The sequence below is a fragment of the Panthera leo genome, chromosome A1 (assembly GCF_018350215.1).
Source record: "Panthera leo isolate Ple1 chromosome A1, P.leo_Ple1_pat1.1, whole genome shotgun sequence".
NCBI classification, from domain to species: Eukaryota; Metazoa; Chordata; class Mammalia; order Carnivora; family Felidae; genus Panthera; species Panthera leo.
In genome coordinates, this window is record NC_056679.1 from 228,357,960 (window position 1) to 228,370,308 (window position 12,349).

Consider the following 12,349-nt stretch of genomic DNA (forward strand, 5'->3'; position numbering starts at 1 on the left):
TATATATATATATATATATATATATATATATATATATCCATATCCATCCATCCCGTTGATTGGTTTTTTCCAGGAAACCCTGACTAATGTAGCATCCATCCAATAACATTGGAAGGGATTATTTAATTTTTTAAGGCTAATAATAGGAGCAGGAATACCAACAGGGCATGTCTTCCTGAGTCTGGGCTGTTATAACAAAATGCCATAAACTAGTCGCATACACAATTCAGTTCTGAAGATTGGAAAACCTAAGATGAAGGTGTTGGGAGATTCAGTTCTTGATGATCAGGACATCATCCTGGTTTACAGACACCACTTTCTCATTGTGCACTTGGAGGGCCTTTTCTTGGCCTGTGTCTCTTCCTCTCCTTATAAGGGCACTAATCCCATCATCCTCATACACCTAATCTAAACCGAATTACCTCCCAGAGGCCCCATATCTAAATACCATCACATTAGAGATTAAGACTTAACATGTGAATTTTGGAGGGACACAAACATTCAGCTCATAACAAGGCATAAACCTACCTTCTATGCCCTTCACTTCCTTCCTTCCTTCCTTCCTTCCTTCCTTCCTTCCTTCCTTATTCTTTCTTTTCTTTCTTTTTTCTTCCTTCCTTCCTTCCTTCCTTCCTTCCTTCCTTTCTTTCCTTTTCTCTCACAAATAACATACCTGGAGGAAATTTTAAGAATCACTGAAAAATGATGGAACAAACTTTGAGAACCACTAATATAAATAAATTAAAGCTTGGCAATGATGTTAAGCACCCCACCCTCATTTCTTACAGTTGCACTACAGTTTTGAGATATGAGAATTCAGACTTTATTTCAGACTGTTGGGTCTCAGTTCATAAATACCATTATTGTAATACCATTGAGGTTATCAGTATAGATCATGCTGATGATAATTCGGTGATGTGCAGTCATGGTGATTGTAATCCAAATTGAAATCACAATCTCATTTCTTAAAAGAAACATAAATATAGGTTAATGTGTTATACTCATTAACCATCATCACCCCAGAGTTATTTTAGGCTTCCAAGCAAAGTGATCATCAAAATAATTATGCTTTGCAGTTTAGTGCTAGATTAAGGTCAACTGGCTGATTTTTGAAAAGAAAAAGGAAGTTTTTTACTTTTGGGAACAGTATCATGATTATACGTAGGGAATTGAAGCTTCCAGTATAAACTTAGCAAATATTATTGTATTTGCCAAAATGGAAAAATCCTTATAAATGTAGTCGAATTCTCATGGAAACTAAGGCACAGATCAAAAAACATTTGCCCATATTTAGTAATGTCCATCTTTCTTTGAATTGATAATAAAATATAACACATCTTTGGACTTACCATTCCATAGCAATAAAGAAAACTCATCAAAACAAATTGTCATTCTGTTTGAAAAAATGGATTTAGCTGTGTTCAAATCTTTTGAATATTCTATGCAAATAAAAATAGTACTTTTATTTCAGTTTTTATGCTCATATTTTTCAAGACCTCAGTATGGCTTTTTTTTTTACATTTCTCAAAGCAAAGAGAAGACAGTAATGCAAAATATTGCATTTAAATGCAAATATTAGATTGAATGTAACAGAAGGGATTTGGTGGAATGACTTGCCACAGATTCTTTGAATAAGGTCATTAACGCTGAAAAAGTACTGGTCCCATCATTTATGAATTCATTCTAAGAAATTACAACAAATGGGAATGTTCAGGTAGTTCATTAAATTCGATCTTACATATCTATTTATAGTCAAAGTATAGGCATAATGCCTTTACAAAAATACAACACCAGTCAGAGTGAATATTTCATCGTTAACATTTATATTCCAATTGCACAATATAAAGCTCAGAAGATGAAAATTTGCATCATTTTGCAATTCCAGAAGCTAATATTTAATTTTATTAAAATCTTTCCAGAAATGAGCTGTGAGTGTTATATACCTAGAGAATTATGTTGGCCCTCAGTTGATGCGTTCTTTGCTTTTAGGACTAATACTCTTTTTCTCAAGTAAGAGATGAAGTTAGCAGACATATCCTTGTATATTTGTCTTTTTTCAGCCATATTAATGCCAAAAATTCCTGGAATTCTCAGTTTCACTCTAATGGGAACAAAATTCCCAATTCCATCTGGCAACATGCCTAGGACAGCAGCAGGTCTATGATTCAGAAATTGATGTGCAGAAACCCACAGTGATGAATGTTCCCTCTAATGTTCTTAAACTTAGGAGGAACAATTCCTTTATTTGTTTTACCCAAAGCCTCTGTATATTCTTTGAAATTCTCCCAATTATTCCAGTACACAATAGTCTCATAAATCAAAACCCTGGAGTAGTCCAAGATATTCCATTTAATCTGACACACAATCCCCCCAAGACAATGAGATGGGGCAGCTTTTTGTATCTACTTAGAACAAAGTTTCTCATTGTCATTTCACAAGAGTATAATCCTTCTAAACATTTTCAATAGCTTCTGGCCCTGATAACAAATCATGCCAGTGTTTTGCCTTTATGGCTGCTTTGTAAAAGTCAGACTCAATAACCTTGGGAGTCCCTGTCTTTTGCCCATTTTCTTCTAGTTGTCTCCACTAAATCCTTCATCCAGCCATGAAGGTAAGAGCCTTTATCACACTAGGTGATTACTGTAGTTGTGGGGAGCAGGTAGGTAATCTGGGCACAAATTACATCACATGAATATTTATAGCAGCTTGAGTTTAATGATAACAGTTTTTTTCCCCATAGCTCTGTGCCTTCAATTGACATCAAACTTCCGGACTACAGAGACTTGAAACACTCATTAATCAGATAACAAGGAGACTTGTGCATAAAATAGGCTGCTCCTGTGATGTCAAATATTAAGGTCTTTTTCAATGACTCTAAGATGTTTTTATGTTGTCATTTTCTTCTGTAACTATTACATTCAATCACTGAGATGAACATGGAGCACAGTTTCCCTCAGATCGCCATGTTGTAAAGAATCATGGCTGCATATGCTGGAGTCACTAGCTACGTGGAAGAAAAAATTCAGTTATCTGGTGAGATGACCCTTCACTTTTGATACGCTGCCTGTCTATCCTTTAAATGGAAGCACTTCTTCTGCCAGTTATGCCCCTGGTGTCTCCTATTCCATACCTCCAAATGGTAACAGAACTGTATCTGTGCTGCCGCTGAACGAATTTTTCCTTCCCATGGGTCAGAACACGTAGCAAATGAAATGAACAAGGGGGCAAATCGCAGTGATGTCATCTAAAGGATGAATGTTCCAATTAAATTTCAGGTGTTTGTGGCATAAGTCTCAAGAATCAACTGGCAAAAAATGACATTTTCTAGAATAAAGTACAGGCCAGTTCTCTCTCTCTCTAATTAGCAAAGGAGAGAATGCAGTCATTTGCTGCTGAATAATAAAACTAAGACTGGAGCAGAGATTTGTGTGAAACTGTGTATGACTGAGAATGACCTTTAAATGTAGAGCAAAAGTTCCAATCAGTCTCACTGAAGGCATATGCATATGAGTCCGAGGTCCTGAATGATGTTAAAAAATCACAATATATTTGATTTTCATTTCTTTCTGGTATCCTCCCAGATTTTAGAAATCATCTTCAAGCATTAGCTTCCCTTAAAAATCTTCAGAACAGAAAAAAAAACCCCTTATTGGTGAATAGCTGTAATTTATTATTTTAAGTTATTCAACAAAAATATAAAATCACTGTTGTACTTAAGTTATTATTTTGTGACAATTATAAATTTCATCTTGGTTTTTCACTGGGCAAATATACCATATTAATTTCAAAAAAAGAAAATTCAATATATGGACATACAGGTGTAGAAATAGAAATTTAAATGCCTGCGATCACCTAGTAGGATATCCCCATTTTACAGTAGGAAAAGAGAATCCCTAAGGAATGAAGTGTCTTGTCCGATTGAGCTCTTACAGTCAGAGGACATCAGATTTCAAATCAAGAGATTGTGGAAGCCCAAGATTTGATATAGAAGTGCTACAATTTAATGGGTCCCTCTAGTTCTCTTCTACTAACTTTTAATAGTAATGAACATATAACCTATAAAACATTTCTGAATATCAGTTGTTACTTGTTCTGTGCCACACAATGCTCTTCTATTTAGAAGTCTACCTTCTGGAAACTTTACCACCATCGTTAGCATTATTATTGTCATTAATACAGATGCTATCATGTATGCGTTAGTCAAAGTTTCTATTTTCTTTTCTACAATCATGTGTGAAAATTTGGGGTTAAGTTTCAAAGTGCTTTTCATATGAACTGTTCAACTTCCATAAGAAACCTCTACTTCCTTAGTATTCTTTATAATGGAGTTTCCTTTTAACCATCACAGAATTATAAAGTGCAATCATATTGTATTTAATTTTTTACTCAGCAGTAGGACTTTACAATTCATTCAGGTTGTTTCCTGTAGTTATATTACATTTATTATCGTGGCTACGTTATATTTCATCATATGGGTATACCACAAATTGTCCGTTTTATATTTTATGGATCTTTTGGTTTGTTCTCATTGGTGCTACGATTAAAATGATGCTCCAAAATTGTTAGTACATGTTTCCTGGTGCACATTTTTTTACTTTGCAACCATAAAGTGTGATGAGGATAATATTTTATTGAATAAACATTCCATAGTATAGCCATTCTACTAAGTATGAACCACTGGGTCATTTCTAATTTTGGCTATTACAATTAGTGATGCTTGAGTATTATTGTATATTTCTTTTGTTGAAAAACCATATTCATTTTTGTGGAGTTGATATATAAGAGTGCTGGGACATAGTATATGTGTTTGGCATGATTTTTTTTCCAAAATGATTGTACCTGTTTGCCCTCTTATCTGCAGAGCATGATTCTTTGGGAGGCAGAGGGAGAGAAAGAATTTTTTTTTATTCCAAGATTTCATTTAAATTCAAGTTAGTTCACATATAATATTTATTTCAGGAGTGGAATTTAGTGAGAGAGAGGGGGAGAGAGAGAGAGAGAGAGAGAGAGAGAGAGAGAGAGAGAGAGAGAGAGAGAGAGAGAATCTTAAGCAGGCTCCATGCTCAGCACGGAGCCTGACGTGGGGCTCGATCCCACAATGTTGAGATCATGACCTGAGCTGAAATCAAGAGTTGGATGTTTAGCTGATTGTTAATGAGAAGAATTGCTTTTAGAAAGATGTACTCATCATTTTGACTTATCTATATTTTAAAGTGTCTATTTTTCTTACCTACTTTCCTTTTGTGTTGTGTTTCTTTTACTTAATGGTTTGTACAATATTCAGCTGTATTTTGCATGTGAACTTTTTGTTACTTATGTGTGTTGCAATGTGTTGCAAGTAACTGTTCTCATTCTATGACTTGAAATTCTCTCTTTATTAATGATGTCTTTTGATGAACTTTTCATAAACCTCAAATTTAAATTTTAAATGGAATGTAGTCTTTTATTTATGGCAATATTTTGTGCTTAAATCTGCCTACTCCAAAGTCATAAACATACGCTACTTTACATTCTAGAAGCTTTAGTGTTTTGCCTTTTAAATTTTTTTTTTTTTAACGTTTATTTTTGAGACAGAGAGAGACAAAGCATGAACGGGGGAGGGTCAGAGAGAGGGAGACACAGAGTCTGAAACAGGCTCCAGGCTCTGAGCTGTCAGCACAGAGCCCGACGCGGGGCTCGAACTCACGGACCGTGAGATCCTGACCTGAGCCGAAGTCGGCCGCTTAACCGACTGAGCCACCCAGGCGCCCTGTAGTGTTTTGCCTTTTATATTAAAATGTTATTGCACTTTATGTTGAGCAATCTTCATGTATCATGTGATTAAAGTCAAGATTCATTTTCTCCCATTGGATATCCATTTGACTCAGAACCTTTGTTGAAAATAGTATCTTTCTGTATTTATTTGCATTCTTTTTCTCCTAAATCAAGTGTCCACATATCTGTGTATCTATTTCTGAGATATCTCTTCTCCAGTCCATGTATCTATCTACTACTACACTGGCTTAATTACTGCAGATTTACGATACATATTCATATAGAGTCAAACAACTCATATTTTGACATTCTTCTTCAAAAGTTGCTTGGCTATGCTTGATCCTCTGTGTTTCCAATGCAATTAACTTTCTTTTAAAATTTTTTTTTTAATGTTTATTTATTTTTGAGACAGAGAGAGACAGAGCATGAACGGGGGAGGGTCAGACAGAGAGGGAGACACAGAATCTGAAGCAGGCTCCAGGCTCTGAGCTGCCAGCACAGAGCCTGACACGGGGCTCGAACTCACAGACCGTGAGATCATGACCTGAGTCGAAGTCAGATGCTTAACCGACTGAGCCACCCAGGTGCCCCACAATTAACTTTCTACATCATATCCATTCTCTCCCTCTCCGCCTGGTGCACACACTCACACACACACACATACACAAACATACATACAGTTTGGATTTTGATTATAATTGTTTTGACTCCATAGATCTTTTAATAATGATAAATTTTACATTCTCACACTTAATTGGGATATAGAAATTCATAATATTGTGTATTTGTTTTTTTTTTTTTTTTAATTTGTCAACCTTGCTAAATTCTCTTATAAATGTTAGTAATTTTTCGGTAGATATTTTGTGTTTTTAATACACAATCCTGATTTTTAATATACAATCTGTTATACCTGTTCCTAATTAGACATTTCCCCCAATCTATCTGCTTGTATATGTGTGTGTGTGTGTTTCTTATGTTATTTGTCTTTATTCAATATTGAATAACAGGATAAGAAACATTTTTGAATCATTTCTAGATCTTAAAGAAAAATATTTCGTGGTTCACTACTTGACATGAAATTTGCTCTAATATTTTTGAGGATACCCTTTATCAGATCTTTGTATTCCTACTTTTTAAAATATTTCTTTGTAAAATTGTTATTAAATATGGATACCAAATGTTAAGTTCTTTTTCTGGATCCACTGAGGTGATATCATTTTTCCCTGTTATCTGTGCATATGTTTGTATGAGTCAGAGTCTCTCAGAAAACAGATGGCATGTTCACCTAGGGTAATTGAAGAGTTTAAAAAAGGGATTATTTGCAATAGAGTAGGCACAGTGTAGGGAACCCTAGAAGAGATGTCGAATCACTACAGACTAAAAAGTTAGGATCCATTAACACTCTTACTTCTGGAGGGACAGTGAAAGGGACAACAAAATTAGCAGAATTGTGGAAGAATACCGATGCTGTATGTGACAACCAACACACCTAAGCTTCAGGTTTCAGTAACAAAAAACAGCCCCCCGCCAAAGCCTACAATGAAGGAAGGGAATATAAGACTACGACATCATGTTTTTCCAGTCCTACAATTGCACTCCGCATAGCCATGCCATCTATAAAAGTTAGCCTCCTAGGACACTTAATTGAGTGAAGAAAAATGGAGCATGGATCTAGAGAGACAAAAAGAGTGTGGTGGATGGATTCTCAGATATATCCCAAATATTCCTGCTTGCTAGTACTCACACCCTTGCATAGTCTCTCATTCAATGTGGGGAGGACAATTACGTTCCATAATATTGTAAAGTCAGTCTTACTAGGAGACTCTCTCCTGTATTGTTTTAAATAAAACAGGAGGCCATGTTGGGAGAGCTCACAGGGGCAAATTGCAGAGGGCAGTCCTTTGCCAACAATCAACTAGGAACTAAGGGTGGCCTACAGCTAAAAGCTAGCAAGAAACTGAAGCCCTCAGTTCAACAGGCTGTGTGAAACTGAATCTTACCAACAACCATGTGGTTTGGAGGTAGCTTTTCCCAGGGTGAGGTGAGACGGTAGCCTGAACCAACACCTTGATTGCAACCTATGGATTCTGGAACAGAGGGCCCAGCTAAGTGGAGTCCAGAGTCCAGACCTACAGAAACTGTAATGTAATAAATGTGTATTCTTTTTTTTAATGTACGTGTGTATGTAGGTTTGTTTGTTTGTTTAGAGAAACCGTGCACAAGCAGGACAGGGGCAGAGAGAGGAGAGAGAGAGAGAGAGAGAATCCCAATCCAGAGAGGGAGAATCGCACAGTGGCTCAGTGTTGCCAGCGCAGAGCCCAGCGTGGGGCTTGAGCTCATGAACTCTGAGATCATGACCTGAGCTAAAATTAAGAGTCGCTAGGGTGCCTGGGTGGCTCAGTCAGTTAAGCGTCTGACTCTTGGTCTCTGCTCCAGTCATGATCTCCTGGTTTCCTGAGTTTGAGCCCAGTATTGGACTCTGGGCTCTGGCTCCTGGACTCGGCTCCGGCTTCATGCTGACAGGATGGACCCTGCTTGAGATTTTCTGTCTCCACTTTCTCTGCCCCTCTCTGCCCTTCCCCCACTTGCATTGTCTCTCTCTCTCTCTGTCTCTCAAAAATAAATACACTTAAAAAAATTAAAAAGAATTAAAAAAAGAGTCGGATGGCAAACTGACTGAGCCACCAAAGTGCCCCAAAATGTGCATTCTTTTAAACCACTATTCATGGTAACATTGTTAGGCAGCAACAGATAAATAATAAAAGGGGAATATCTAGAACACTGGTGAATTATATGATTGAGATGATATTAATCTATTGATTTTTCAAAAACCTTTGTTTTTCTAATATTTGCAGTTTGGGTTACACTTTTTACTTAAAATGCTTTAAGATACAACCCACTATTTCTGTCACTCAGATAAAAAAAACCCTCTAATTTTTATTTTATTAAAAATTTTTTTTCTAATGTTTATTTTTGAGAGAGATACAGACAGAGCACAAGCAGGGGAGAGGCAGAGAGAGAGGGAGATACAGAATCTGAGGCAGACTCCAGGCTCCAAGCTGTTAACACAGAGCCCGATGTGGGGTTTGAACCCACGAACCGTGAGATCATGATCTAAGCTGAAGTCCCATGCTCAACCAATTGAGCCACCCAGGAGCCCCCAAACCCTCTAATTTTTAAAATGTTCTCTTTAATCATGGACTATTTACATACCATATTTGATGTCTTTAAGGTTTACATTGCAGTAAGAAAATATATTTTTTATCATTTTAGTTAGGCTTGTTGGTTTTTATTTATAATAAAGGCTACTTTATGTCCAGAATTTGGTTAATGTTTATTACACTATTTGTATATTTGAAACAGGTATATTCCACAGTTGTGGAGTACATACTTCCATAGTTGTCCTTGAGGATCAAATTATTAATTATGTTTTTAAAAACACCTATATCTTTACAGATTTTCTTTGATACAATAATCTTCTTCTTATTTGAGATTTCTTCTCCTATATTTTCCATTTCTATTTTTTAGAGTTTCCATACCTCTTTTGTTAGTCTAAATCTCTACCTAGTATTCCCATTAATTTTTGGAAGGTTCATTAACATATTAATCATAGTTTGTTTATAACACTCACCTGATAATTTCAAAATCTTGATTAATATTGGTCTGTTTCCATTGATTGAATTTTCTTTTGACTCTAGAGATCACATTTTTCTGTCTTTTCTCCCAATATGTCTTTGATTTTATTTATTGTTTTATTGCATACTGGAAATTGTGGATGATACATTTACAGACATTTGTTAACTTTTGAGAGTTCTTGAGTTTTATCCTAGAAGACAATTCAACTACAAATGATCATGTTGATTTTGTGGGGTTAGCCTTTATGTTTTATTAAAGTGGGTTTATTTCCATTATGAGAAATTATTTTACTGTGGCAAGGAGGATCAGACATTTATATTTTAAAAGCTTTTTATATGGTTTTTATATGTACTTTATGTCCACTCATAGTCCAACCAAATATTAATGACTTAATAAAAATAAGAATTTCCCTAAACAAAGATAGATTTTTCTATCTTTGATGTTTGATGTTTGATGTTATTTTCTGGATATGCTACAGTATTTATTTTTAATTCAGTAACTTTTAGTCTTCTCAATTTTCTTTCATGAAGTAATGGAATCAGATAGAACAAGTGATATAATGTGGAACTATAAATATTTAGTTTACTGAGTAGCAAACCACATACAAAGTCAGAGTTAAAAGTTATACAGTTCAGAGAAAATTTCAGAGCACAAATTCCAAAATTACAGTTTATAAAATATTCAAGTTCATCTTTCCACCTCCACATATGTCATTCTTTGTCCATTGAAAAAACCCATTCTGAAACATTGTGCAGATATGCCTCAAGCTGGGAGTCTTTACATGACCTTTAAATGTGGATTTTCCAATTTTAAAATCATCAAATTAAGAATACTTATTTTGCACATGTAATACAAATTGTTGCAGCCAATGTGGAAAATAATACAGAGGCTCCTCAAAAAATTAAAAATAAAATTACCATATGAGCCAGAAATTCCATTACTATTTACCCCCCAAGAAATGAAAACACTAATTCAAAACACTACATGCACCCCTATGTTTTTTGCAGCATTATTTACTATAGACAAAACATGTAAGCTACTCAATTGTCCATTGATAGATGAATGGATAAAAAAGATATATATATATAATACCACATGACAAATAAAAAAATAGCCTCTTAAATACAGAGAACAGGCTGGGATTGCCAGAGTGGAGGTGGGTGGGAAGAAGGGTGAAATAGATTACAGGAATTAAGAATACATTTAGTAACTGGGCACCTGGGTGGCTCAGTCGGTTAAGCGTCTGACTTTGACTCAGGTCATGATCTCTTGGTTCTGTGGCTTCAAGCCCCACATCAGAACCCAGGGCCTGCTTCAGATTCCATGTTTCCCTCTCTCTCTGCCTTCCCCTCACTTGTACTCTGTCTCTCTCTACCAAAAATGAATAAACATTAAAAAAATTAAAAAAAAAAAAAGGAATACACTTAGCATGACGAACACTGAGAATTGTAGAGAATTGTTGAATCATTGTATTATACACCTGAAACTATTACAACACTATATGTTAACTATACTTCGAGAAAAAAAAAATTAATACTTACTATAACTGATCGAACTCCAGCTCTGATCCCAGCTTCACTATTGTGTTGGCAAGTAAAAAACTATTCGGAAGATTCTCTCTCTCTTTTTTTTTTTTTTTTTTTTTTTTTTTTTTTGGTTTCTTTACAAAGTACTTCTGAGAATGTGCTTCTGTCTGTCTGCATTTACTAAATTAACTTCTTTCACTTAACACCAACTAGTTTTAATATTCTTTAGCCCTCTATTCTAACACTCAGTACTACTCATTCAACATTTACTTTCTGCTTTCTGTTCTTGAGTCAAGGATAGTCTATTTTGGCCCTTACTCAATAAAAACACTATCTAATTTTATCCCAAAGATTCCTGCAGTTAGTCCATGACCTTTCACCATAACTTTGTGACCATGTTCAGTTCTTGACTAGAATTTTCTGTACCTCTGGAAACTCTACTCTCACTCCCCTCATCCACTTCTTGTTCTCCTGTTTAAATTTTACAAATCTTGGGGTGCCTGGGTGGCTCCGTCGGTCAAGCATCTGACTCTTGATTTGACTCAGGTCATGATCCCAGGGTCATGGGATTGAGCCCCATGTCATGCTCCACACTGAGGGTGGAGACTGCCTAAGATTCTCTCTCTCTTTCTGCCCTTCTTCCCAGTTTGTGCTCTCTCTCTGTCTCTCTCTCTCTAAAAAAAATTTTTAAATAAAATTTATGAATTAAATCTATTAGCTAGTTTGTGTTATTTCTACTCTTTACTGAAATTTAGCTTCTTGACCTGGACTTATAATAGACTTCGTTAGGGCTGAAAATAATGAAAAGATTACTTACATTAGAGAGTAGTCAAGTGTCCTTTATCCCAGGTTGTTACAAATATATGTGTAGGTAGCCGGAATGTGAAACCCCATCTTTATTGAAATCTCATCCATGCCATGTCATTTTCTTCCAATTTTCAAAAGTGGAGATTTCTTTTCAATTCTTATTTCAAAACAATTTTAGCATTTTGATTCTTTAGTAAAGGTGAATAGGGAAAAATACATACTTTGTACACCCGCACATAATTTTATGGTTTAATTAGTTCGAGAGAATATTGTGCTGGGTTGACAAATGCCTGATATTTTGACTTTTATCAGGAACACATTTTGCTCCTGGGGGATTTCTTAATCATTAGTCTACATACTCCTAAATATTAAAGCCAGGGAGAAAATCTGCCAGATTGAAGGCATAGATTTTTACTGAAAAATACATTTAAATTTTGTATTTATGTCCTGAACGTACAATACTACTAACAGAAAATATGACAAAATTAAAACTGGAAAATTGTCACAAAATAAGTATAGATTGGGTTTATGATATAAAGAGACAAATGAAAATAATGATAATGATGACAATAAGACACAACAGCAACCTTGGTGAACTCATTCTTCAGAAAGCAAGGGTATACTTA